Here is a 26313-nt window from a genome sequence, read left to right as displayed (position 1 = left end):
AGGGAATATACTAACTAATATGAAAACAGTTTTATGACTAATTCCCCCATAATTCTTCTGAGCAAACTGTGATCACGAAATCGTGTCTACATAGAAATTCTGAAACCTGCTCTTCCCTAAACCCCTACCGTCCTACACACAACATGCCTGTGACTTCCATGCCAAAGTAATGTGACAAACACTGAAGTTCCAATCATGTACCTGCCATAAGAACAGTCAAACTCAGAATGAAGGATCTTGCCCTGAGGATGTGGGGTCCACTGTGGGGTCACTGTGGGCTCACAGAGTGTGCTGTGTGCTGTGAGCTGTGGGTATGAGACACCTTCACGGATTAGATGCTGGAGACATGGAGGGGATGTAGGACACGCCTGGCACAGCTCTGCTCAGGCAACTGTGGTGATTGTGTTGTTGTCTCTAGCAGAAGTGAGATTTGGGTACAGAGGAAGCAGTGGGGACGAGGACAGGGATCCCACCCAGGGGGTGGGGTTCGGTCCTGAAGACCCAGATAGGAGGTGGAACTGGCAGGGAAGGACGCTGGACCAAGGCTGGACCAAGGTGGACGACACTGTGATGGTCTCCTAGCCCCACCGGTGCCTGGGGATCCCGTGTGGTTGATGGTCAGGAGCCTGAGGCAAGTCCCAAACCCCAGAGAAGACAGAACTGGAGTCTGATTGCCAACGGCCACCCTCTGGTCCCCGGGACTCCTCAGTTTCAGCTTGACCATGTCCCTCCAGGGGGAGCAGCTGCTGATCCCCGAGAAGACTCTGAGAGGCACCCCATGCAGCCCCAAGTAACCGTTTTCATGAGGTGTTCCCTGGCAGTTCATGGACTAAAGTATCACCATGGTACTTAGGCTCTGTGATGGCATGGCATATGCCAATTTTGCAAAAAAAATTAGAAAATACATGAACTGGAGTGCTGTTACTGACATGTGCTCACAAATAGAAGAGTGAAAGCAAGGAAAGAAATGAAAGAAAGAAAGTGAAGTCATTTAGTCGTGTCCAACTCTTTGCGACTCCATGGATTCGAACCTACCAGGCTCCTCCGTCCATGGCATTTTTCAGGCAAGAATACTGAAGTGGGTTGCCATTTCCTTAAGGCAATAAAGACATTTATCAGCCATGGCAGAGGCTGCCCACGGCCCTGCTGAGTTAAGCCGTTTCCTCTGGGTAGACTCACTCTGAATATACTGAAGTTAAAGCATGTGTAGCTTTGCCAAACTGTGTTTCCCCCCGCAGAAGGATAAGGCCCCAGCTGACAGCCCGGGGCTCAAGACTGTGCATCTTGGGCTTTGAAGCCATCTGTGGCCACAAGGAGAGGGTGTGACCCAGGCTCACATGGACATGACCCCACCCGCAGCTCTTCCTGGTCAGAAGCCCACTGTCCCTGGCTCTCAGAATCTCAGACTCCTGGCTGGACATGGGCCCTGGGAACACAGTGGCAAACAGGACATCATTTGAAGCTGGACCACAGACAAAGAATGGTCAGTAAAGATTACGAGGAGTTCCAAAGAAGAAAGTCTCTGCATTGATTTGCTCCAGTAAAAAGACATAGTTTGACTTTCTAGCAAAACCAAAGAATTCCAAGGCATAATATGATAGCACATACTGAAAGGAAACAAATGAATTCACTCTGAAATTTTACTCAACAAGAATAGACTCTCCAGGGAGAGAGGGATGTCCTGGGTGTTATCACATCTAAATAAAGGAATATTGGTTAATAAAAGAAAAAGATATTCGTATGTGAAAGTAGACAAGAAAAGAAAATAAGGCCCCACAACAATACTGTTGACATTATTTAATAGGGCAAGAAACTATTTAATTTAAAAATTCATGCACCATGTAATCCCACATAATCAGACCGATTTGTTCCGCCGCCAAGCTCAAGATCTGATCTATATTCAATTTTGGTCCACCTTGCCATGGAAGCTAAATTGGAGTTGCTCCACATTGTCGAACCAAGATAAATACCACTAACAAAAATTATATAGGCTTTTGAGGCTCAGTTTTTAAAAAATTAGATGGTTACTTTCTCCCATTTTATGATGTTACAGTGAAACTGCCTAAGCGTGCCATCGTTGTTATGAACAGAAATCATGAATAAGACTGATGCTTGAGGATTGCATTATTTTCAAAGAGATCAAAGTAATTTCTGAGCTACTAAAATGATATAAAGGCATTCAAGGTAATTCATCACAGACTGGGGGTGGTTACCAGGAAAAGATGAATAACAGCTGGATGTACGTGCATGTGTGTGCAATGATCGTATTTATCAACATAGAAGCACATGAAATCTTGGTGTTGATGATGCTCGACTAATTGAAAAAGGACGTCATCTCCTAATCTTATAAAAAAATCTTAGATCAACAATTATGCTACATCTTGTTTCCAAGTTTGACGTCACCTGCATCTTTCCCACTTTCTGTTTTCTAGAGAAAACAGGGCCAAAGTGTGAGCTCCATTCAGGAGACTGTGAGCATGGGCCCAATGAGCCCACTGAATTGAATCCAAAGAAGAACCACTGACCAGAAAAATCTTTCCTGATTGCCAGTGGGCATTGCCAGCTGCCAGCTCCACTGACAAATGCAACAGAAAGAACACAAACCCCCATGAGAAGGTGCCATGACAGGCATCTCTGAGTAGAGAATCCCCTGGTCAGAGACTGAAATCCCTCCCCGCCCCAGAAGGTCTACCTGTGAGCAACCAGAAGGAGACCACACCCACAGTAGCGTTTCAACAGAACGCAGCAGGCAGAGGGGATGCTGTGGACCCGCTGCCCACCTGCCCCCTGGGTGGTTGGTGCTGTCTGTTCTGGCTTGGTTGCTCCATCAGGCGGATGGAGACACACTTTCAGATGCGCCAGCTCACGTATCGGCTCTGGGCTGAGCCCAGGCCCTCGCTGAGCTCCATCTGAGCAGCTCAACTTTGTCAACAACCGGAAGTGCGCATGTAAATATGGCCGGAGACAGGAAGTGGGGGCCCCAAGAAGGACGGCTCTCCTACTGGACTCGTGAGGATATTTACCACACAATTCCAAGACAGAGACAGGGGAGGGACGCCCGGCTAACAACTTTTTTCATGAACTTGTTACAACGTACAAGACCGGCGGACCCTCGGCCGAGCCCGTCCTGAGGGCCTGCTGCTAAGACTGCTCCCTGAGGAGAAATAAAATGAATTCTCCAAAGGTAAGACCTCGTCCCTCAGTCCAAAGAGTTCTCCAAGAGGAGGAGGAGTCTTTCAGTTCAGTTCAGTCACTCAGTCGTGTCAGACTCTGTGACCCCACGGACTGCAGTACCCTAAGCCTCCCCGTCCATCACCAACTCCCGGAGTCCATTGAGTTGGTGATGCCATCCAACCATCTCGTCCTCTGTGGTCCCCTTGGTCTTTGACGGTGCACAAATCTCACTGCGCGTTCACCCAGGGAAACTAGTGGGGTTTTAACAGTGCTCACCACCCCCATGCTTTACTGTTGGGGTGAGTGTGTGCTGAGATCCTTTCAAGACAGTGAGGATAAAGCTGCTTCTGAGATGGCTCCTGGAGTTAGTATATTCCATACCTGTCCTGGGATTTCCAGCCATCCAAAGTCCCCACCTGTCAGCCTCTCCTACATCCACCATCCTCAGTTGTGATCTCTTCCTTGGGCTCACCTTGGCCAGAGCCCCCGCACTGTCATCCTCTCTTAGCCAAATTCCTTATGCAACAGGCACACTGGTTCTGGTGCCCAGACCTGAGAGTGCTGTGGTTTTAATTGTTGTTGTCCTTGTTCAGTCACTGAGTCATATCCAACTGTTTGTAACCCCATGGACTGCAGCATACCAGGCTTCCCTGTCCATCACCAATTCCAAGAACCTGCTCAAACTCATGTCCATTGAGTTTGTGATGCCATTCAACCATCTCATCCAACCTTTATCCTCCTGCCTTCAGTCTTTCCCAGCATCAGGGTCTTTTCCAATGAGTTGGCTCTTCACATCAGGTGGCCAAAGGATTGGAGCTTCAACTACCCCGTGGGGCATTCCAGTGAATATTCAGGATTGATTTCCTTTAAGATTGACTGGTTTGATCTTTCTCTATGGGACTCTCAAGAGTCTTATCCAGCACCATAATTCAAAAGCATCAGTTCTTCCATGTTCAACCTTCTTTATAGTCCAATGCTTGCATCCGTACATAACTACTGGAAAAATTATAGCTTTGGCTATATGGACCTTTACTGGCAAAGTGATGTCTTTGCTTTCTAATATGCTGTCTAGGTTTGTCATAGCTTTTCTTCTAAGGAGCAAGCATCTTTTAATTTCATGACTGCAGTCACCATCCTCAGTGATTTTGGAGCCCAAGAAAATAAAATTTGTCAGTGCTTCTATTTTTTCCCCTTCTGTTTGCCATTAAGTGATGGGGCCAGATGCCATGGGACCAGATGGTTTTAATGGAACCCCACAAATATTCACAGACTGTGTCCCGTGAGCTTCTCTGGGGGTTCAGAGCTTGGCACAGCAGTGTCCCACTGTCAAAGTTGTGCATTATAGGCACGCCAGTCATCCTAATGTGGGACACAGGACAGACAAGCAGCTTCCCTTTTCCTCTCTCTACAGGGTTGTTCTATCAGCCTAGACACACCCTGCCTTTCTCATCCTAAAATAAAGCATAGCAAGTGTGAAAAGAATCTCCCTGGAATTCACTTGGCCCACCAGCCTCCACCCCATTTTTCTGCTTCATCCTGCAGCCAGACTTCTCCAGGGGTGGTCTATACCGCTCCCCACCCCCCACCCCCAGTTTTCTCCCCTCCTGTCTCCTGCAGCTTTGCCCCCTTCCCTCCCCCCCAATCTTAAATCTTCTGTCCTCCATCCTGGAAACAGCACCCCTCACGCTTGTCCTGCCGTGGACTCACCCGTGCTGTCTTATTGGCTGCAAGGACTCTGCTCTCATGGTTTAGTTTTTAGTTTTGTTTTTCCCAATCATGTGAAACATTCCTTCACAATCTCCTATGTTCCTGCCTCTGTCTTCTCCTGAGCTCGGAAGATCAAAGGGTCCTCTTCTGTTTGTCTACACAGAAGCCTAGACCAGGGCAGGGAGCTTGTTAACATGTGAGTTCTGATCTGGTGGGGGTGATGCTGATGTCCTGTATTTTTTTTTTCTTTTTGAGCAAACTTTTAAAAAACTTTTTATTATTTTGGGATATAGTTAATTTACGATAATGCTGTGTTCATTTCAGGTGTACAGCAAAATGATTCCATTATCCATATCATTTTGCTAAGTCATGTCTGACTCTGTGCGATCCATGGACTGCAGCACACCAGGCTTCTCCATCTTTCACTATCTTTCAGAGTTTGCTGAAACTCATGTCCATTGAGTCAATGATGCCATTCAAGTATCTTGTCCTCTGTCACCCTTTTCTCCACCTGCCCTCAAACTTTTCCAGCATCAGAGTCTTTTCCAGTGAGTTGACTCTTCACATCAGGTAACCAAAGGATTTGAGCTTCAGCTTCAGCATCAGGCCTTCCAGTGAATATTCAGGGTTGATTTTCTTTAGGATTGACTGGTTTGATTCTACTCTCCAAGGGGATCTCAAGAGTCTTCTCCAGAACCACAATTAAAAAGTATTGATTCTTCCATGCTCAGCCATCTTTATAGTTCAACGCTTACATCTGTATATGACTGCTGGAAAATGCCATTCAACTATCTCATCCTCTGTCACCCTCTTCTCTGCCTGCTCTCAATCTTTTGCTGAGCTTCAGCATCAGTCCTTCCAATGAATATTCAGGGTTGATCTCCTTTAGGATGGACTGGTTGGATCTCCTTGCAGTCCAAGGGACTGATTCCCACGAGTCTTCTCCAACACCACAGTTCAAAAGCATCAGTTCTTTGGCGCTCAGCTTTCTTTATGGCATTCAGCAATGATTTTGGAGCCCCCCAAATAAAATCTGTCACTCCATTTTTCAACATCTATTTACTATTAAGTGATGGGACCAGATGCCATGATCTTAGAGTATCACAAAATATTACAGTAGATCCTTATTTGCTATCTTATATATATTACTACTACACATTACTATATATATCTTATATGTAGTAGTGTGTATCTGTTCATTCCAGACTTCTAAAAGGCTCCCAGGTGAGGCTGTTCCACTCTCCACACCTGTTAGCTGGGATAAAAGACCACCTCAGTCTCACAGTCATAAGTGCCTTCCACATGCTGGTGACTCTCAAATGTATCTGTTTAGCCCAGACCGCCTTCTCAATCCCAGCTCCCCATGTGGGTGTCTAACCGACCCCTTGGGACCCAGCCTGGACCAGTTCAGGCCTCCATCTCAGAGGTGAAAATCATACCCTCTTCATGGCTCATGTTAAATCTCCAAACTCGACATAATTCTTCAACAAATTCTCTCAGCTTTATGTCCAAGATGCTCTAGAAGCCAACTACTGCTCTCCCCCCTCCACTGTTGCCACCTGGATTGATGACTTCTGTGCCCTAACCACCGGCCTGGCCTCCCTCTCCGGGTGAGGTCCCCTCATGATCTCCTGTCTCCCAGTGACCCACCAGCTGTGACCTTCTACACATAAGCCAGCCTACCCTGCCCTGGTCAAGGTTCCCACAGCTCCCAGATGGACGTCTGCTCCCAGAGGGATTGCCAGTCTGACTTCCTCCCTGACCTCATCTTCCCACCTCGCTCCCTGCCAGTCACTCTGGCTCCATGGTTTTTCTAACATGCCAGACATGTTGCCATCTTGGGGTCTTTGCCCTGGCCATTCCCTCTGCCAGGAATACTCCATACAGAGAAGACTGGTGAGCCTGACTCATGCCCTCTCCTGCTTCAGCTTTGCTCTCACACACCATCACGTCCAAAAACTCTCCCCTGCCCAGCCAGTTAAAATTGCAATCAAATTCCGCCACCCCTCCTTACCCCCTCAGTCCAGCTCTGTTCTTCCTTGGACATCATTTATTGATCTTATCTGTTGCTTGTTGGTGTTATGTCTCCTCTTGCAGACTGTTCGCTCACTGAGGGCAGGGCTTGTTCAGTTCTGCTGGCTGGTGCACCCTGGGTACCAGACACAGACCAGGCATTCAATAACAGTGGGAAAAGGATTTTTTAAAACCTGAGACAAATTCAAGTTGATAGCTAGATTTGGGGCCCAGCAAGACAAATTAATTAGTGGAAAAATTTACCATGCTAGTTCTGCTTGAAAATGCTTAATGATTTCAGAAAGAAAAGATAAAGAGTTCTGATGCCATGCCAGACTTTCTAGGGAACCCTCCATCTCCTAGACACATCTTCCGTATCCTCCTCAGACCTCCTGACTTGCTTCTCTCCCTAGTGATCACCTTGCTTATTGTGTTTCTAAGAAAATCTGAGCAGAAAGAAGAGTGACTGTGCCCTCCCACCACCAAACTCTCCAGGCTGTGAGCATCACGTCTTCTTCTCCACTCTTCTTCTTGACCCAGGATCGACTCTCTCCTCCTAGCTAAAGCTGTTCCCTCCTGGGCCCTGAATGAGGGGGCACATGACATCTGAGTTTGCCTTGATGATTCTTGTTTATGACTTGTTTGTGCCCCCTTTCACTTTCAAAAATATCTTGTTCTTTAAAAAAAAAAAATTAAGTTTTAAAAGCTATAAAGGACATAATTGAGACAATGAGTGAAATTTTAATAAAAATTAAGATTAAATTCTAGCATTGTATCCATGTTAATTTTTTTTTTGATTTATTTTGAAAAATAGCCTGTGGTTTTTGCAACAGAATAGGAAATAGACATTGAAGTATTTTGAGTAAAAGATCAAAATATCTCCAACTTACTCATGCATAGTTGAGAAAAAGAAATGCACATCTGCAAATAGAGAAGATAAAACAAATGAGGCAGAATGTGGACACCTGGTGAATCTGCAGAAAGCGTATGAAGGGCTTAGAAGAAATGGACATTATGAAACAAACATAAAACCTTTGTTTTGCTTCCAGAATCATGGAAAAGATACACTTCTTCCTATTCCCCAAAACACAACTGAAAACCCTGTACATCACCTGTGAGACTACCAAGAAGATTCTGGAAGACACAATCCACAGAAGACTGCAATCCAACTTGAGTCCTGGGGATAAAAGATGGACACAGGGGTAAGCTCTTCAGGTGTCTTTCAGCCTCAAACCCCCCAGGCTTGGGGATAGAGGTGCTCAGGATGGAAATCCCAGGGGCAGCAGCCAAAGAAAACTCAGCAAAAACCTGCTGTCTCTGGTCACAGATCCAGGAGAGGAGCATTTTATCAGGAGAGACCACATTTAGACAATAATCACTCCAGCCAGCCAGACACGATACAGCAATAAACCTGTGGCCCCATCGCACCTATGTGGGCAAAGGTCAGAGCCCAGGAGTCTGTAACAAGGCAGTGGTGGCTGAGCCAAGACTGCCCCCACCCCAGGGGTGATGACCCCTCCCGACACGTTGGTGGGGACCAGGTGAGGGCAGCAGTGAGGCATTGCTAGTCTTCCTCCATGAGGAGGCATCAGGAGAGCTCTGTGGGGACCCAGGACTCCTACAGGAGCCACCACCCACGTGCCCTTGGAGACCAGGTGCGGAAGCTGGATGACCCCCACCGGACAGAACCAATGCTTAGCCCGCCCTGTGCAGTGTCAGAAAAACCCACCTCCCACCTCAAAGGCTTAACTAAAATTCAGTCTCATAAGAAAACACCCAAATGCTCAGGTTTCAATCAACACTCACCGATCACACCCAGAACCAGCAGAGCCCCTAACTGAATGAAAACTATAACCAACAGATCCCAGTATCAAGATAAATGATAGAGATGCTAGAATTATCTGACAAACATTTTAGAGCAGTCATCATAACATTGCTTCAGCAATTAAAAACATCTTTGAAACAAGTGGGGGAAAAAAGTAGAAAATCTCAACACTGGGGCCATGTTTCAACTGTGCAAAATAAAGTGAGTTCTGGAGACAGAGGGAGTGATGGCTGTCCAGCAATGTGAATACACCAAATGCTCCTGATCTGTACATGGATAAATGGTTTTAAAGGAGTGCATTTTATGTCATGTGTATTTTACCATATTAATAATAATAAAGATGTCAAGGTCATAAAAAATCTTAAGAGGTGGAAATGGTGTTGAAAGTGATGGGAAATTGAATAGTGATATATTCATATAATCTAGTTATAATCCAAACACAGGATTTAACAGAAATGTTCACAGAGTAAAATTTGCTAAAATCCATGAAAGTCCAACTTACTGTTTATCCACAAAAATCTTCAGTCTTCTGATTGGCATCTCATGCAGTAATTTAACATTAATTTTCCTAGTTGCCTCTGTTTAAAATATAATATAAATTAATGAAGTATTTTTAGTGATGGACTTCCCAGGTGGCACTAGTGGTAAAGAACCAGCTTAACAATGCAGGAAACTTAAGAGATGAGAGTTTGATCCCTGGGTGGGGAAGATCCCCTGGAAGAGGACATAGTAACCCACTCCAGTGCTCTTGCCTGGAGAATCCCATGGACAGAGGCGCCTGGCGAGCTACAGCCCATGAGGTGGCAAAGAGTTGGACACGAATGAAGCAACTTAGCATGCATGCACAGCATCTTTAGTGACATTTGAAATGTTCCTTCTCCTTAGGAGTAGGAAGTGCACTTTAAGACCACGAGGAGACTGTCTGGGGCTTGGGGAGCTGGTGTGACCTAAACACCTAAAGGCCAGCTGTGAGCAAGGTCGTGCTCATTCCCGGACTCGGGCAAATGGAGTTCTGATGCTGCCACATGCAGACATTAAATGAGCAGGCACAGAACTGTGCCCAGCGTTTCAGACCCGCAGGGGCAGGTCTGTAAGGTCTGGGCACCTTCCCAGGGTTTCAGGAGGAGAAAGAAGGACCGAGGTGCAGGCTGAGGGCGCTAACGTCCTGCACAGTCTCCCCGGGCTTTGCTCGGCGGCCCCGCTCAGGATGTGTCCGGTCCCAGGCCCGGAGGAACAGCGAGGCTTTCCCTGGGCCGGGCCCTGCGGGCTGACTGTGGCCGGCTGTGCTGTGTTTGCAGGGCAGACATGTCAATGCCGGTTTTGTGTGCAGTTGAAGCAGAACAAGAGCCCTAAACAAACAGCTCGGCCCCCCGAGCCCCCCATTTATCAAACCGCTTGACAGGCCTCTCCCCTGGGCCCGCCTGCGTCTCTCACCCCCCTCTGCTCCTTTATTAACTAGAAGGGTTTCTCTCCTTAAACCCCTTCCTTTCCAAACAAGTGTAGTACTCTGCCAGGTTCAAGGAGTCATTCCGGATAATCGAGGGGGATGAAAACAACACCGCTAGAGAAGTTTAAAAGTTCTCAGGTCATCAGGGAAACAGGGAAACCGTGTCCGTGTAGACATAACACCACCAGTCACCTCAGGGGAAGGACTTAACGGCTCCTTCAGGATATGAGTTTCCAAGCTGTGCAAATTTAGAAGCATTCAAATACCCCAGTAAGAAAAACATACAAGGTATAATCCCTAATATTTAGCAGGCGTACAGAAAGTCCAACAGGGTGATAGTTAAAACGTGTGTGTCTGTGTGTGCAGTGTAGACAGGTATGTCAATCCTGGGTAGGCAGAAGAGGTGCAGGGCTTGGTACACGAGGCAGAGCTGTTAGGATAGAATTCTATGCCAGTGGTTCTCTTCCCGGGGCATCTCTGCCCCCGCCCTGGGGAGCCTTGGCACTGCCTAAATGGAGATATCTTGCTGGTGACCACTGGTGTCGGACTTCCCTGGTAAAGAATCTGCCTGCAGTGCAGGAGACACGGGTTTGATCCCTGGGTTGGAAAGATCCCCTGCAGAAGGAAATGGCAACTCCCGTGTTCCTGGCTGGGAAACCCCATGGGCAGAGGAGCCTGGCAGACCCCATGGACTCCATGGGGTAACTGAGACTTTCACACCTCCACTGGCATCGAGTGGGTGGAAATCGTGGGTGCTGGGAGGTGGCCTCTTGCAGCAGAGCAGCCTCCAGGACAAGCCCCAAATGACAACGGTGGGTAGGTGGAAAGTCTGTCCCCAGAGAATTCCGGGAGTTTCCAGTTTTGAGCAGCAACCAGTCTGACTGTGAGGTCTTTTCTCTTTTGCATTCAGCCACCAAACAGAGTAAAGCATCAAGTATTTCCGTATCAGGAAAGTAATAAAACTCTGCAAAAGTGGCAAAAGGCTCCTGCTGTTGTTCAACTGCTGTTGTGTCTGACTCTTTGCAACCCCATGGACTGCCACACGGAGAAGGCAATGGCACCCCACTCCAGTACTCTTGCCTGGAAAATCCCATGCATGGAGGAGCCTGGTAGGCTACCGTCCATGGGGTCGCTAAGAGTCGGACACGACTGAGCGACTTCACTTTCACTTTTCCCTTTCATGCACTGGAGAAGGAAATGGCAACCCACTCTAGTATTCTTGCCTGGAGAATCCCAGGGATGGCGGAGCCTGGTAGGCTGCCATCTATGGGGTCACACAGAGTCGGACATGACTGCAGCGACTTAGCAGCAGCAGTAGCAGGACTGCCACATGCCAGGCCTCCCTGTCCTTCACCGTCTCCCGGGCCTGTCTCAGACTCATAGCCATCGAGTCGGCGATGCCATCCGACCATTTCATCCTCCGTGGCCCCCTTCTCCTCCTGCCCTCAATCTTCCTCGCATCAGGGCTCATTAAAACTGACAAAAACGTTCAAGAGACTAGCCAGATTTCACGGGTTGTTGCAAAAGAAATGGCATGCTCTATCCATTCAGCAGATTCTAAGAAGTAGCCCACTCGGCCTCTGGACGTCAGGGGAAGGACTCCTGTGGAGGCACTTACCCTGGGACGGACAGGTGGGGAGACCACAGCCACCCACACGGGGAATGAGGTGCCGCTGTGCACGGTGCCTCAGTGAAGGCCGTGAGGAAGGCAGACTGGGACCTGGTTCCTGGTTGGGAACCGAGGTTCCCTGAGGACCTGATAGTCAAACTGAGGCCCGGAGGATGAGAAATCAACCCCCCCTTTTTTTAAATTAATTAATTTATTTTTTAATTGAAGGATAATTGCTTTACAGAATTTTGCTGTTTTCTGTCAAATTCTGAGGGTTGTGACAGCCACCCAGGAAGTGGCAAAGCATGTGTAAAAGCCCTGAGGCCCAGGGACCTTGACCAGGTGCAGGCCAGGTAGGAAAGGGGTCATGAAACTGAGCCATCAGCTAAGGTGGGGAGTGACTTGAGATGAGAGAGCTGAGAAGGAGATCTCCCTAGGCCAGCTGACAGTCAGTCCAGCATTTTAGCTTTTTCCAAGGGCAGTAGAAGCCTGTGGAAGAATTTTAAGCAAGAAAAAGGAAAGCTCAGACCTTCATCCTGAAAATGCCTCTCTAGTCAGGGTCTGGATGAGAAGGGAAGCAGTGTTGGCCAGGCCCAAGGATGGGGGCCCTGCTTCCCTGGGTCCGGGGGGAGTTGGGGGGCGAGGGGTGCAGAGGCATGGCGTGGAGGTGGTGTCCGGACCCTGAGTTCAAGAGCACCAGCTCCCAGGCCCACGGCCTGGTCTGCCGCTGCCACTCCCTCCCCCACGGTCTAGTGCTCCCTCCTCACCCTGGTGATAGAGGCCGTGCTGTGACTCACCCCTTCAGAGCATCATTCTCTGCATCTGATGGGAAAGCCAGATTTTCTGACCTCTACGGGGCCATGGAAGGCAGGCGTTTGCAGACCAAACAGGAGGTATTCTCATCAGAGGTGATTCTCTGCAGCCCTTCTCCCCCTCTTCAGGGCATGGAGCCAGTGCAGGAAATGCCAAATGCTGCTGATATAAATGACTCCATCTTACGAGTGGACTTTTAAACTCGAAGTAAAGTGTTCCTTAGGAAAAAAAAGAACAAAACTGAGTTTGGCTAAATTTTGGAGTCTTTTCTAAAATTACTTTTGGTAAGTTTCAAAAATCAACTAGATAGCCATTGAGATTTTAAAAAATCAACATCTTGAGCTATGAAAAGTGAAAGTAGAAGTGAAAGTCACTCAGTCGTGTCCGACTCTCTGCGACCCCATGGACTGTCCATGGGATTCTCCAGGCCAGAATACTGCAGTGGGGAGCCTTTTCCTTCTCCAGGGGATCTTTCCAACCCAGGGATCGAACCCAGGTCTCCTGCATTACAGGTGGATTCTTTACCAACTGAGCTATCCAGGAAACCCTCTTGGGCTATAATTTGTACATAATAAAATGTACTCATTTTAAGTGTGGAATTAGATGAGTTTTGACAAATGTTTAAACCCAGATAATTACTATAAAAAGACTTAGAACGTTGCCATTCCCCCGAATTTCCCTGTGATCTATTTCAATCAACCCATGTTCCTACCCCCAGGTCATTTTAAATACACAAAAATGTATAAGCATTAGACATTCATGTGACATAAATAAATAAATACACACACACACACACACATATATAAACCATAAAGTCTTACATTTATAGGTTCTATTTTCTACCTTTTTTACACAACTTAAAGTTGCATTTTAAATGTTTGGGCATAATGCAAAAAGGCAACAAATCAGACAATTTTCTGAAATCCACATGAATTTGGAGAGGAGTAAAGGAGTCATGAGATTTTGAACTAACACCACTGAGTGAAAATTTAAAGGGTGTCTTGTGCCCCCAGCTTGTCATGTTTGCACCTTGTTACTATTCCAGTGGTCCTGGGTTACTTATAGGATCGACTTCCCTGGGCCCTAAATCAGGTCAAAGTGATGACTTTGTAGATTTATTAATATCCTAATCCTAGACACTTCACCATCTTAAAAATGAAAACTTTTCTAAAAGTTACAGAAGCACCCTTTTAAAATCCTTGAAGAACACTGTGTAGAAGTTTAAAATCTGATGGAGAAATGGCATATTTTGAGTGAAAAATCAATTAGAAAAGTCAAAATACAAGAAACTGGATTTAATAAGAAAAGAAACTTTGATCATCTCCTACTAGATCCTACTGGCCATTTTTCATATTGTCTCTGAAGTAGCCAATGTATAATAAACATATAATCTTGTTCCTAAGGGTCCTATTATTTGCATATCATTGGATAAGTTGGGGATATATTTACATAAATCACAACTTATCCCATGATATGCAAATAAGATGACCCTTGGAAGCAAAAGTACATGTCTATAATACATAAAATGCATAATATGTATTATACATAAAACAGAGCATACAGAATTTATTTACGTACATTGGTTGCATAATTGAAGGAACATTACGGTCTGATGGTGAAAACTGAGCTCTGTCCCCTATGGAGTGGCCAGAATGGACTCAGTCTGTCTACTGCAAATCCAGCTCCTGGAGCCAAATCAGCAGAGAAATAGCCAGCATCCACCACCATTTCCAACATACCAGAGTCCTTCTGGACCAACAACCAGGGTGCGAGTCCTGCTGACTGGCAGCTGTTCAGATTACCTTGCAGTCTGGGTGGTGTGGACTCATTAAGTGCTATTGGTATTCAATAATCTTTCAACTGTGTAATCGTAAGCGGTTTGATTTAGGTCATACCTGAATGGTCTAGTGGTTTTCCCTGCTTTCATCGATTTAAGTCTGAATTTGGCAATAAGGAGTTCATGATCTGAGTCACAGTCAGCTCCCGGTTTTGTTTTTGCTGACTGCATAGAGCTTCTCCATCTTTGGCTGCAAAGAATATAGTCAATCTGATTTGGGTGTCAACCATCTGGTGATGTCCATGTGTAGAGTCCTCTCTTGTGTTGTTGGAAGAGTGTGTTTGCTATGACAAGTGCGTTCTCTTGACAAAACTCTGTTAGCCTTTGCCCTGCTTCATTCTGTACTCCAAGGCCAAGTTTGCCTGTTACTCCAGGTATTTCTTGATTTCCTACTTTTTCATTCCTGTCCCCTATAATGAAAGGACATATTTTGGGGGTATTAGTTCTAGAAGGTCTTGTAGGTCTTCATAGAAACATTCAACTTAAGCTTCTTCAGCATTACTGGTTGGGGCATAGGCATGGATTACCGTGATATTGAATGGTTTGCCTTGGAAATGAACAGTGATCATTCTGTCATTTTTGAGATTGCACTGATGTACTGCATTTCAGACTCTTTTGTCGACTATGATGGCTATTCCATTTCTTCTGAGGGATTCTTGCCCACAGTAGTAGATATAATGGTCATCTGAGTTAAATTCACCCTTTCTAGTCCATTTTAGTTTTCTGATTCCTAAAATATTGATGTTCACTCTTGCCGTCTCCTGTTTGACCACTTCCAATTTGCCTTGATTCATGGACCTAACATTCCAGGTTCTTATGCAATACTGCTCTTTACAGCATCAGACCTTGCTTTCATCACCAGTCACATCCACAGTTGGGTGGTGCTTTTGCTTTGGCTCCATCTCTTCATTCTTTCTGGAGTTATTTCTCCACTGATCTCCAATAGTATATTGGGCACCTACTGACCTGGGGAGTTCATCTTTCAGTGCCCTAACTTCTTGCCTTTTCATGCTGTTCAGACTTAAATTGAAGAAAGTACAGAAAACCACTAAAACATTCAGATATGACCTAAATCAAACCCCTTATGATTATACACTGGATGTGACAAATAGATTCAAGAGATTAGATTTGATAGACAGAGTGTCTGAAGAACTATGGATGGAGGTTCATGACATTGTACAGTAGGCAGTGATCAAGACCCTCCCCAAGAAAAAAAAATGCAAAAAGGCAAAATGGTTTTCCGAGGAGGCCTTACAAATAGCTATGAAAAGAAGAGAAGCAAAAGGCAAAGGAGAAAAGGAAAGATATAACCATTTGATGGAGAGTTCCAAGGAATAGCAAGGAGAGATAAGAAAGGCTTCCTTAGTGATCAATGCAAAGAAATAGAAGAAAACAGTAGAATGGAAAAGACTGGAGACCTCTTCAAGAAAATTAAAGATACCAAGGGAACATCTCATGCAAAGATGGGCTCAATAAAGGACAGAAATGGTATGGACCTAACAGAAGCAGAAGATATTAAGAAGAGGTGGTAAGAATACACAGAAGAACTGTACAAAAAAGATCTTCATGATCCAGATAGCCATGATGGTGTGATCACTCACCTAGAGCCAGACATCCTGGAATGCAAAGTCAAGTGGGCCTCAGGAAGCATCACTACAAAAAAAGCTAGTGGAGGTGATGGAATTCCAGTTGAGCTATTTCAAATCCTAAAAGATGATGCTGTGAAAGTCCTGCACTCAATAGGCCAGAAAATTTGGAAAACTCAGTACTGGCCACAGGACTGGAAAAGATAAGTTTTCATTCCAATCCCAAAGAAACGCAATGCCAAAGAATGCTCAAACTACTGCACAATTGCACTCATCTCACACACTAGTAAAGTAATGCTCAAAATTCTCCAAGCCATGCTTCAGCAGTACGTGAACCATTAACTTCCACATGTTCAAGCTGGATTTACAAAAGGCAGAGGAACAAGAGATCAAATTGCCAACATCTGTTGTATCATTGAAAAAGAAAGAGAATTTCAGAAAAGCATCTACTTTTGCCTTATTGACTATGCCAAAGCCTTTGACTGTATGGATCACAACAAAATGTGGGAAATTCTTAGAGATGGGAATACCAGACCACCTTACCTGCCTCCTGAGAAATCTGTATGCAGGTCAAGAAGCAACAGTTAGAACTGGACATGGAACAACAGACTGGTTCCAAATCAGGAAAGGAGTGCATCAAGGCTGTATATCGTCACCCTGCTTATTTAACTTATATGTAGAGTGCATCATCCAAAATGCTGGACTGGATGAACCACAAACTGGAATCAAGATTTCCAGGAGAAATATCAATAATCTCAGATATGCAGATGACACCACCATTATGGCAGAAAGCAAAGAAGAGCTAAAGTGCCTCTTGATGAAAGTGAAAGAGGAGAGTGAAAAAGCTGGCTTAAAACTCAACATTCAGAAAACTAAGATCATGGCATCTGGTCACATCACCTCATATCAAATAGATGGGGAAACAGTGGAAACAGTGATAGATTTTATTTTGGAGGGCTCCAAAATCACTGCAGATGGTGATTGCAGCCATGAAATTAAAAGATACTTACTCCTTGGAAGAAAAGTTATGACCAACCTAGTCAGCATAATAAAAAGAAGAGACATTACATTGCCAACAAAGATTCATCTGGTCAAAGCTATGGTTTTTCCAGTAGTCATGTATGGATGTGTGCGAGCTGGACTATAAAGAAAGCTGAGTGCTGAAGAATTGATGCTTTTGAACTGTGGTGTTGGAGAAGACTCTTGAAAGCCCCTTGGACTGCAAGGACATCCACGCAGTCCATCCCTAAGGAAATCAGTCTGGAATATTCATTGGAAGGACAGATGCTGAAGCTGAAACTCCAGTCCTTTGGCCATCTCATGTGATGAATTGACTCATTTGAAAAGACTCTGATGCTCGGAAAGATTGAAGGTGGGAGGAGAAGGGGACACCAGAGGATGAGATGGTTGGATGTCATCACCGACTCAAGGGACATGAGTTTGAGTAAACTCAGGGAGTTGGTGATGGACAGGGAGGCCTGGAGTGCTGCAGCCCATGGGTTTGCAAAGAGTCACACATGACTGAGTGACTGAACTGAATTGAATCTTCCATCTTCTGTCTTGTACCTTGGGGCAGTGGGGAGTTAGATGGAGAAAAAATATTGTTTCAGTGAAACTCGATTGGTTACATGACAGAATTATTTAATTGGTAAAGTGCAAACCTACAAGAAGTTTTTGTTGTTCAGTTGTGACTCTTTGAGAGCCCATAAACTGCAACGTGCCAAGATTCCCCATCCTTCATGATCTCTCACAGTTTGATGAAACTCCTATCCATTGAATCAGTGATGGCATGCAACCATCTCATCCTCTGTCACCCCTTTCTCCTTCTGTCCTCAGTCTTTCCCAGTGTCAGGGTCCTTTCCCAACGAGTCGGCTCTTCACGTCAGGTAGCCAAAGCATTGGAGCTTCCACTTCAGCATCAGTCCTTCCAGTGAATATTCAGGACTGATTTCCTTTAGGATGGACTGGTTGGATCTCCTTGCTGCATTTACTGTCCTTGCAGACTCCACCCAGGACTCGGGTCCCTGCAGGAGAACACCGGGGCCTCGTCTTGTGTGTGCTCATGAGACTGTGCATACTGGGCGTGGGGGTGTCCTGGCCATCTCTATACGGTGTGCTGCACACAGTCACCCCCAGACCCTCGTGGCAGACAGGCAAATTGCAACTCAGTCCTGAGTCCTGAGTCTGACCAGACTAGGGAGCACCGATCTTGCTGGCATGTGCATCTCTGGTCAGGGCCATGTGGTTAAGTGGTGTTACAATTCTGGACTGGTCTACCCAGCAGTAGGCTGATCTAGGGCGGCCTGGCTGGGGCATGGGTGACTTGGCTCTGCTGCCTGTGTGTCAGCCTCTAGTTGGCCCTCCCGGGTGCATTCTTACTGCAGGAGCGGACAGGAAGCGAGCACTCTTTCTCAACACCTCTCACCACCTGCACTTTTCAGACCCCTGCATCCGTCACCTCGCATACTATCAGCCGAGTAACTCCGACGCTGAGCTGGGAGCAGGGAAAGAGGCCCTGTTCCATTTTAAATTAATTTTTATTGGAGTATTGATTTACTGTGTTAGTTTCTGCTGTATAGCAAAGTGACTCAGTGATGCATACACTTATATCCAGTCTTTTTTAGATTCTTTTCCCATATAGGCCATCACAATGTATCGAGTAGAGTTCCCTGTGCTTATAAAGTAGGTCCTTATTAGTTCCCTTTTCTATGTGTAGTAGTGTATACATGCCAACCCCAGTCTGCCAATTGATTCCCACCCTCCTCCCCCCAGTAACCAGGTTTGTTTTCTACATCTGTGACTCTATTTTTGTCTTATAGATAAATTCATTTGCACCCTTTTTAAAGATTCCACATATAAGCAATATCCTATGATATTTGCCCTTCTCTGACTTAGCTTCATTTAGTGTGATATCTCTAGGTACATCTATGTTGCTGCAATTGACAATATTTCATTCTTTTTTACTGCTGAGTAATATTCTGTTGTATATACTTACCACCTCTTCTCTATCCATTGCTCTGTTAATGGATATTTAGGTTGCTTCCATGTCGTGGATATTCTAAACAGCGCTCCTATGAATCTACTTTTTCATGGAGGATTTATAAGGCATGCATACAGGGGTGAACAAAGGCTGAAGTCACCCACACAGATAATCTGACTCAAAGAGACTCCTCCTCAAATGGATGTCTCTTTAGGGAAGAAAGGCCTGAGACTCAGGTTATAAAACAGCCACACATGCTCGTTCTGGCATTTGTCCCAACATGGTGACCACGGGAAGCACAGATACCCAGCAATGCTGGGAATGCGGAGTTTGGCACTTGTTGCCACGTTAATAACAGAGCAATCTGGTCATTTTGGGGAAACACCTAGAATTATAATAAATTACAAAAAAATACTTTCTTTCAAAAGCTGTTATAATGTTTGACTTGGCTAAATAAATTGCTGATAATGAAGCCTGACTCACATTTTATTATCTCAATATGTTGATGAATATAATTTATAAGTAGTATATATGGGGGGCTTAAATTTTCACTTGTTGATTTCTATAGAATGGACTTCACTGTATGTACATATTTTGAGAATCAAATAAATGTTTGATTTACAATGATTAATTTAAAAGAAGGATTTCAATAGTAGTCCCTTAAATATATTCATATAGAACTATGACTTAACTTATGCACTCAGATTTACACAAACTAAAGTTGTATATGCAATTTTATGACATATTGCTCACTCTGCATATATGTCTATGTATTTTTTTTTACAGTTGGGTAGAAATTACATCTTACTCCATGACTAATTAGCCAAACACCCCACCATTGAGGCTTCCACGAGATGTATTTTCACATAGAATGGCTCTGGATTTTCAAGAGAAAGTTAAGCAAAGGAGATTAAAATAATGGGTCAATAATTTTAGGGGGAAAATTGAAATTTCAGAAGCTGCTGTTAGGAGACCAGCTGATGGGGCATATACTCAGCTTTATCCTCAGGGTTCCAGATGAGCTGGGGGCTTCAGTGGGAGATGTTCTCATTTGTACCAACACAAAGGCCGGGATGGTCAGAAATCCAGCACATTTGCATACTTGGATGTAATACATGGACTTACAAAACAAACAAAACCATATGTGTGATCTGGCATCACGAATCTGTCTGATTCTTAGGACTCTGAAACAAGACAACAGGGACCCCACCAGGCTGATGCTGGTGGACTGCGTCTCGGAGAGACCAAGGGTGTTAGCAGTGGCCTTGCTGCTGCACCACCGAGAAGGGGACAGTCTGAAAGTGTGTGTGCTGGGAGTGAGTGACTGATGGGAGGAGGGCTGGGTGCGCAGCCAGGAGGTGAACAGTAAAAGACAGTTCTCCGAAGTTGCAGCACCCTTGCTCAGCAAATGCATTTCCACTTCTGTGCTTTTAAAATACTGATTTCACATTTTTGTTGGTGTTTTATTTGTAAGAAATAGTCAGGATAGTAACCTGGGAAATGATGGGGTGATCTATTTAAACATACAGAGGATCTTCCAAAACAATGTCTGCTGCTGTTAGGAAAAATGAAAATAATAAGAAGAAAGAAGCTGAATACATTTGGCATTTAACTGTCACAGCCTGCTATTTTCTTTTCTAAAATGCTACCAAAATTATCAAGATGATATACAAGGAGGCAGTTAGAAGGAAGGGAGACCGCAAACCCATTCTGCAGAGGTTTCCAGAGTTGTGTCATTGGCCACAGGGACTTGTGACAACCTGTCTTGAACACAGATCCAAACTTCTTGCCCAGAGCAACCTGAAGGGTTGTGCTCACCCAAACACCTCCTCTGAGCCCTGGTTCCTGGACGTGGTCCTGCTCAGAAGGCAGGTGGCTGTCCAGCCCTCCCTTCTCCCAAGAGTGTGCCCTGGGGCAGCCAGGGTCTTGCCCTCCCCACCCCAACACCCCAAGACCGGCAGGGAATCTGTGTATACAGGACGAGATCAGCCTCGCCATGCGTGCCATGGGTGGGGGTCGGGCAGAGGGAGGCGTGGTTCTTTGTGCACCACGTGTACAAGCACACTGTTCTCCAGAGTCATAAGAGAAACGCATGGGAGGAGGAATAGATTGCACTTCTGGCCACTAAGGCCTCCGTGGGAGAGAGCACCTTTAAGGCACGGAGCGTGCTTAACTGCCTACGTTCTGGATTGAGTGTGAAGGGTGCAGCCTGCCCAGAGGACAGAAGAGGCGGAGGTATACCAAGGCCCCGCGGCTGCAGACAGCGGGCTTCAATCCACCCACCAGTGTTCAAGGGTAAATAAACCCAACAGGAGGTCAACACGTGCTCCCAATAGTGGGCAGACTCTATTCTCACAAAAATGCAGAGGAAGAGCCATCTCTCAAAAAATGTTTTTCTTTTTTTTTTTTTTTTTGCAGGGAGTGAAAGACAAGTTAGAAAGTGTCCTTCCCCCTGATTTTTCCATTTCCTTTGGGAGCAGGCAAAACTTCAGTTGCTGAGGAAGGGAGCAGGCTGCCACAGGAGGAGAGAGGCCAGATGGACATGGTTGTATGGAAGAATCTAAACTGAAGGAGAAAAAATAAGAGAACCCCCAAACTAATCATACAATTAAATTCCTATTCAACACATAAAAAAGAAAGCTCCCAGGGCAGAATGCTGAATCAGTGATCTGAAGGAGACTTACAATTCTTTCAGGATGTCCAGGGAAAAACTCTGAAGATTTGAGAAAAAAGAGATGCCAAGGACAGAGCCGCATTTCTGCCACGCAAGCACCCGTGACTATTAGACGTCACACCTGACAGAGCGGAATAGATTACCAGCATTTCGGTATTCATAGGGCTTCCAGTGGCTCAGCATTAAAGCATCCACCTGCAATGCCAAAGACCCAGGTTTGATCCCTGGGTCAGGAAGATCCCCTGGATAGAAAATGGCAACCTGCTTGAGTATTCTTACGTGGAGAACCCCATGGACAGAGGAGCCTGGCGGGCTACAGTCCAGAGGGTTGCACAGAGTCAGGCCCAACAGAAGCAACTAAGCAAGCACACTGTTGCTAACATTGACATCAAGAGTCAATAAATTATCTAGAAAACTTTCCTGGACTGAACAAAAAATGTTTGTCTCTATTGTTGAAACAGTCTGAGTGTGGGTTGGAAAAGATTTTCCAGACAAAGAGCATTTCAGAAAGGAGTGAGTTTATGAAGAACAAAGACCAGAGATAATGTGAGCCCTGCAAGCACATTGGGCTGACCTCCTGACAGGCCAGGGACAGCTGACACTTTCCATGGGTTAGTAGCAAGTTTATATAGCTTCAAGACAAAGAAAATTCTTGGAGGAAGGGCGGCATTAGGTGACCGGTTAGGGTGCTATAGCGCGAGCACCGGGCTGGGTATGTTTCCTTAGTATAGGGTCAGGAAGCTGGCAGGTAAGGAGCAGGGAAGCTCTTGGCAACCTTTACAGCGGGGCTTGGTCGATTCCAGAGGTGACCTTGGTTCTGAGCTCCGCGTCTGTGGCCTTGTTGAGAGGTCTCCACTCCAGATCTCTCCTCAGGATAATTGCGTCAAAGGAAAAAGTATTATGTTCAGGTCTAATCATTTTCTGCCCTTTTTATTTTCAAGTATACAGAGAAAAATCCTATGAACTTTCAGAGAAAATTAAAAATAAAGCCAGAATCCAGCTGCTCTCAGACTTCTCTCCAGACCGCGTCAGAAGACGGGAGTGTTGGGAAGCCGGGGCCGTGGGGAGGAGGGTGAAGACAGCCTAAAACAATGGAAGCAGGCAAGGACGGGGATTGTTTTCCAAGAATTCTGTACTCACTGGAGTCATCACTCAAATACAGAAGTAACACATTGTCAAGTAATTAATGAATTAGAAAATTCTATGTAATTATTGCAAAAATGTTTTGAAAGAATACTCCAGTTATAAAAATCAAAATCACAAACTTAAGAACATAATAATAATACATTTATATAATTATGAATAAATGACTAGGCACAGTGATGTGATCACTATGGTTTCAAAATTAATGCAAATGCAAACAATAATTCTTAAAAACGATTGTGTATCAAAAGGTTGAGTATAAAATATGATTAAACTAATAAAGACTGGGAAGTAGAGAAGAAAGTCATAGAATAAATGAGATTAAACAATGAAACTTGTGACATGATTTGAAACATAAAAGCCTTACATATAAACATATTTAAATTTTGACAATTAATTAAAAAGATATTTTAATTTTAATTTATTTTTAAAAAAGGGATAATTGCTTTACAATATTGTTTTGATTTCTGCCACATATAAACATACAAGGGAGAGTTCTGAGAAAACATGGTCCACTGGAGAAGGGAATGGCAAACCACTTCAGTATTCTTGCCTTGAGAACCTGGTGAACAGTATGAAAAGACAGAAAGATATGACACTGAAAGATGAACTCCCCAGGTTGATAGGTGCCCAATATGCTACTGGAGAAAAGTGGAGAAATAGCTCCAGAAAGAATGAAGAGACGGAGCCAAAGAAAAACAATGCCCAGTTGTGGATGTGATTAGTGATGGAAGTAAAGTCTGATGCTGTAAAGAACAATATTGCGTAAGAACCTGCAATGTTAGGTCCATGAATCAAGGTAAACTGGAAGTAGTCGAACAGGAGATGGCAAGACGGAACACTGACATTTTAGCAATCAGTGAACTAAAATAGACCTGAATGGGTGAATTTAACTCGGATGACCATTATATCTACTACTGTGGGCAAAAATCCCTTAGAAGAAATGGAGTAGCCATCATAGTCAACATAAGAGTCCAAAATACAGTACATGGGTGCAATCTCAAGAACGACAGAATGATCTCTGTTCGTTTCCAAGGCAAACCATTCAATATTACAGTGATACAAGTCTATGCCCCGACCACTAATGTCAAAGAAGCTGAAGTTGAAAAGTTCTATGATGACCTACAAGACCTTCTAGAACTAGCACCAGAAAAAGATGTCCTTTTCATCATAGGCAACTGGAAGGCAAAAGTAGGAAGTCAAGAGATCCCTGGATTAACAGGCAAGTTTGGCCTTGGAGTACAAAATGGAGTAGGGAAAAGGCTAGCAGTTTTGCCAAGAGCGTACCCTGGTCTTAGCAAACATCCTCTTCCAACAACACAAGGGATGACTCTACACGTGGACATCACCAGATGGTCAGTACCTAAATCAGATTGATTATACTCTTTGCAGCCAAAGATGTAGAAGCTCTATACAGTCAGCAAAAACAAGACTGGGAGCTGACTGTATCTCAGATCATGAATACCTTATTACAAAATTCAGATTTAAATTGAAGAAAATAAGGAAAACCACTAGACCATTCAAGTATGACCTAAATCAAATCCCTTATGATTATACAGTGGAAGTGACAAATAGATTCAAGGGATTAGATCTGATAAAGTGCCTTAAGAATTATGGACAGAGGTTTGTGACATTGTATAGGAGGCAGAGATCAAGACCATCTCCAAAGAAAAAGAAATGCAAAAAGGCAAAATGGCTGTCTGAGGAGGCCTTACAAATAGCTGAGAAAAGAAGAGAAGTGAAAGGCAAAGGAGAAAAGGAAAGATATACCCATTTGAATGCAGAGTGCTAAAGAATAGCAAGGAGAGATAAGAAAGCCTTCCTCAGTGATCAGTGCAAAGAAATAGAGGAAAACAATAGAATGGGAAAGACTAGAGATCTCTTCAAAAAAAATTAGAGATACCAGGGGAACATTTCATGCAAAGATGGGCACAATAAACGACAGAAATGGTGTGGACCTAACAGAAGCAGAAGATTAAGAAGAGGTGGCAAGAATACACAGAAGAACTGTACAAAAAAGATCTTCATGACCCAGATAACCATGATGGTGTGATCACTCACCTAGAGACAGACATCTTGAAGTGTGAAGTCTAGTGGGCCTTAGGAAGCATCACTATGAACAAAGCTAGTGGAGGTAATTAAATTCCAGCTTAACTATTTCAAATCCTAAAACATTTTTGGTCATAAAATATATTCTATTAGTATAAGGCTTCCCAGGTGATGCAGTGGTAAAGAACTTGTCTGCAGACACAAGAGATGTGGGTTAAATTACTGGGTTGGGAAGATCCCCTGGAGGAGGAAATGGAAACCCACTCTACTATTCTTGCCTGGCAAATTCCATGGGCAGAGGAGCCTGGTAGGTTAGAGTCCATGGGGTTGCAAAGAGTTGGACAAACTTGAGCACACACACACACACACACTCAGCTTATATTTTAATTTTGATTACGTTCTTTTATGTCATGAAAAAGTTGCAAATGATAATGAAGCCAGATTAATTAATAATAGTCTCTATGATTCATACATATATATGTTTTTCTCTTTCAAGAAATTCTTATGATTACTTTATATTTTGTTAGATTTTATTTGCAGACATTTTATTTAGGAATATGTACATATATAATATCAATATCAATTGATAATATAAATATCAAGCAAGGATTATAAAATATTAACATACTATAATATTGGGTAATATATTGTAAAATAGTATATACAAAAATTTATATTACAAGAGTGATTAGCCTATCCAATTTCTTTCCACACCTTTCCAGGTATAAGACCATGGGTAAGTTATTCCAACACTCTGCTTCAGTTGTCTCATATGTAAGATAGAGATTATAGTATTTATCCCTGTGTAGATGTCAGTACCAAATGAGATTATAAAAGTAAGGTAGTTAGAAGAAAATAGTATGTATTACAAAGCTATTAAATTGAATAATTTTATGATCATCACTATTTTTTTTTTTTTTACTGTTTTTGGCTTTGGTGTGAAGGTTATTATGACATTATGAAGTGGCATAAATTTTATTTTTGTGTGATTTTTTAAAAAAATTCTAGTTATAGTTCATCTTGAGATTTTTAAAAAATCACACAAAAGATGTGCTAAAGATGATGCTGTTAAAGTGCTGCACTCAAAAGGCCAGCAAATTTGGAAAATTCAGCAGTGGCCACAGGACTGGAAAAGGTCAGTTTTCATCTCAATCCCAAAGAAAGGCAATGCCAAAGAATGTTCAAACTACTGCATAATTGCACTCATTGCACATGTTAGCAAAATAATGCTCAAAATTCTCCAAGCTAGGCTTCAACAGTACATGAACTGAGAACTTTCAGATGTTCAAGCTGGATTTAGAAAAGGCAGAGGAACCAGAGATCAAATTGCCAACATCCGTTGGATCATTGAAAAAGAAAGAGAATTCCAGAAAATCATCTACTTCTGCTTCATTGACTATGTTAAAGTCTTTGACTATTTGGACCAGAACAAACTGTGGAAAATTTTTAAAGAGAT

General features: G+C 44.1%; 1 long non-coding RNA gene across 1 annotated transcript; it reads left to right on the top strand.

Annotated features, from left to right (window-relative positions):
- Positions 1-3011: 3011 nt before the first annotated feature.
- LOC145516603 (uncharacterized) lies at positions 3012-9078 on the top strand. Its single transcript, XR_014061535.1, has 2 exons — positions 3012-3184; positions 7944-9078. It is a non-coding gene; the product is annotated as an uncharacterized LOC145516603 (long non-coding RNA).
- Positions 9079-26313: the final 17235 nt, after the last annotated feature.

Source organism: Giraffa tippelskirchi, chromosome 8, assembly GCF_054371585.1.
Source record: "Giraffa tippelskirchi isolate mGirTip1 chromosome 8, T2T-mGirTip1v1.2.pri, whole genome shotgun sequence".
Classification (NCBI taxonomy): domain Eukaryota; kingdom Metazoa; phylum Chordata; class Mammalia; order Artiodactyla; family Giraffidae; genus Giraffa; species Giraffa tippelskirchi.
The sequence above is the reverse complement of the archived record's forward strand: the minus strand, read 5'-3'. Positions and strand labels throughout refer to the sequence as shown.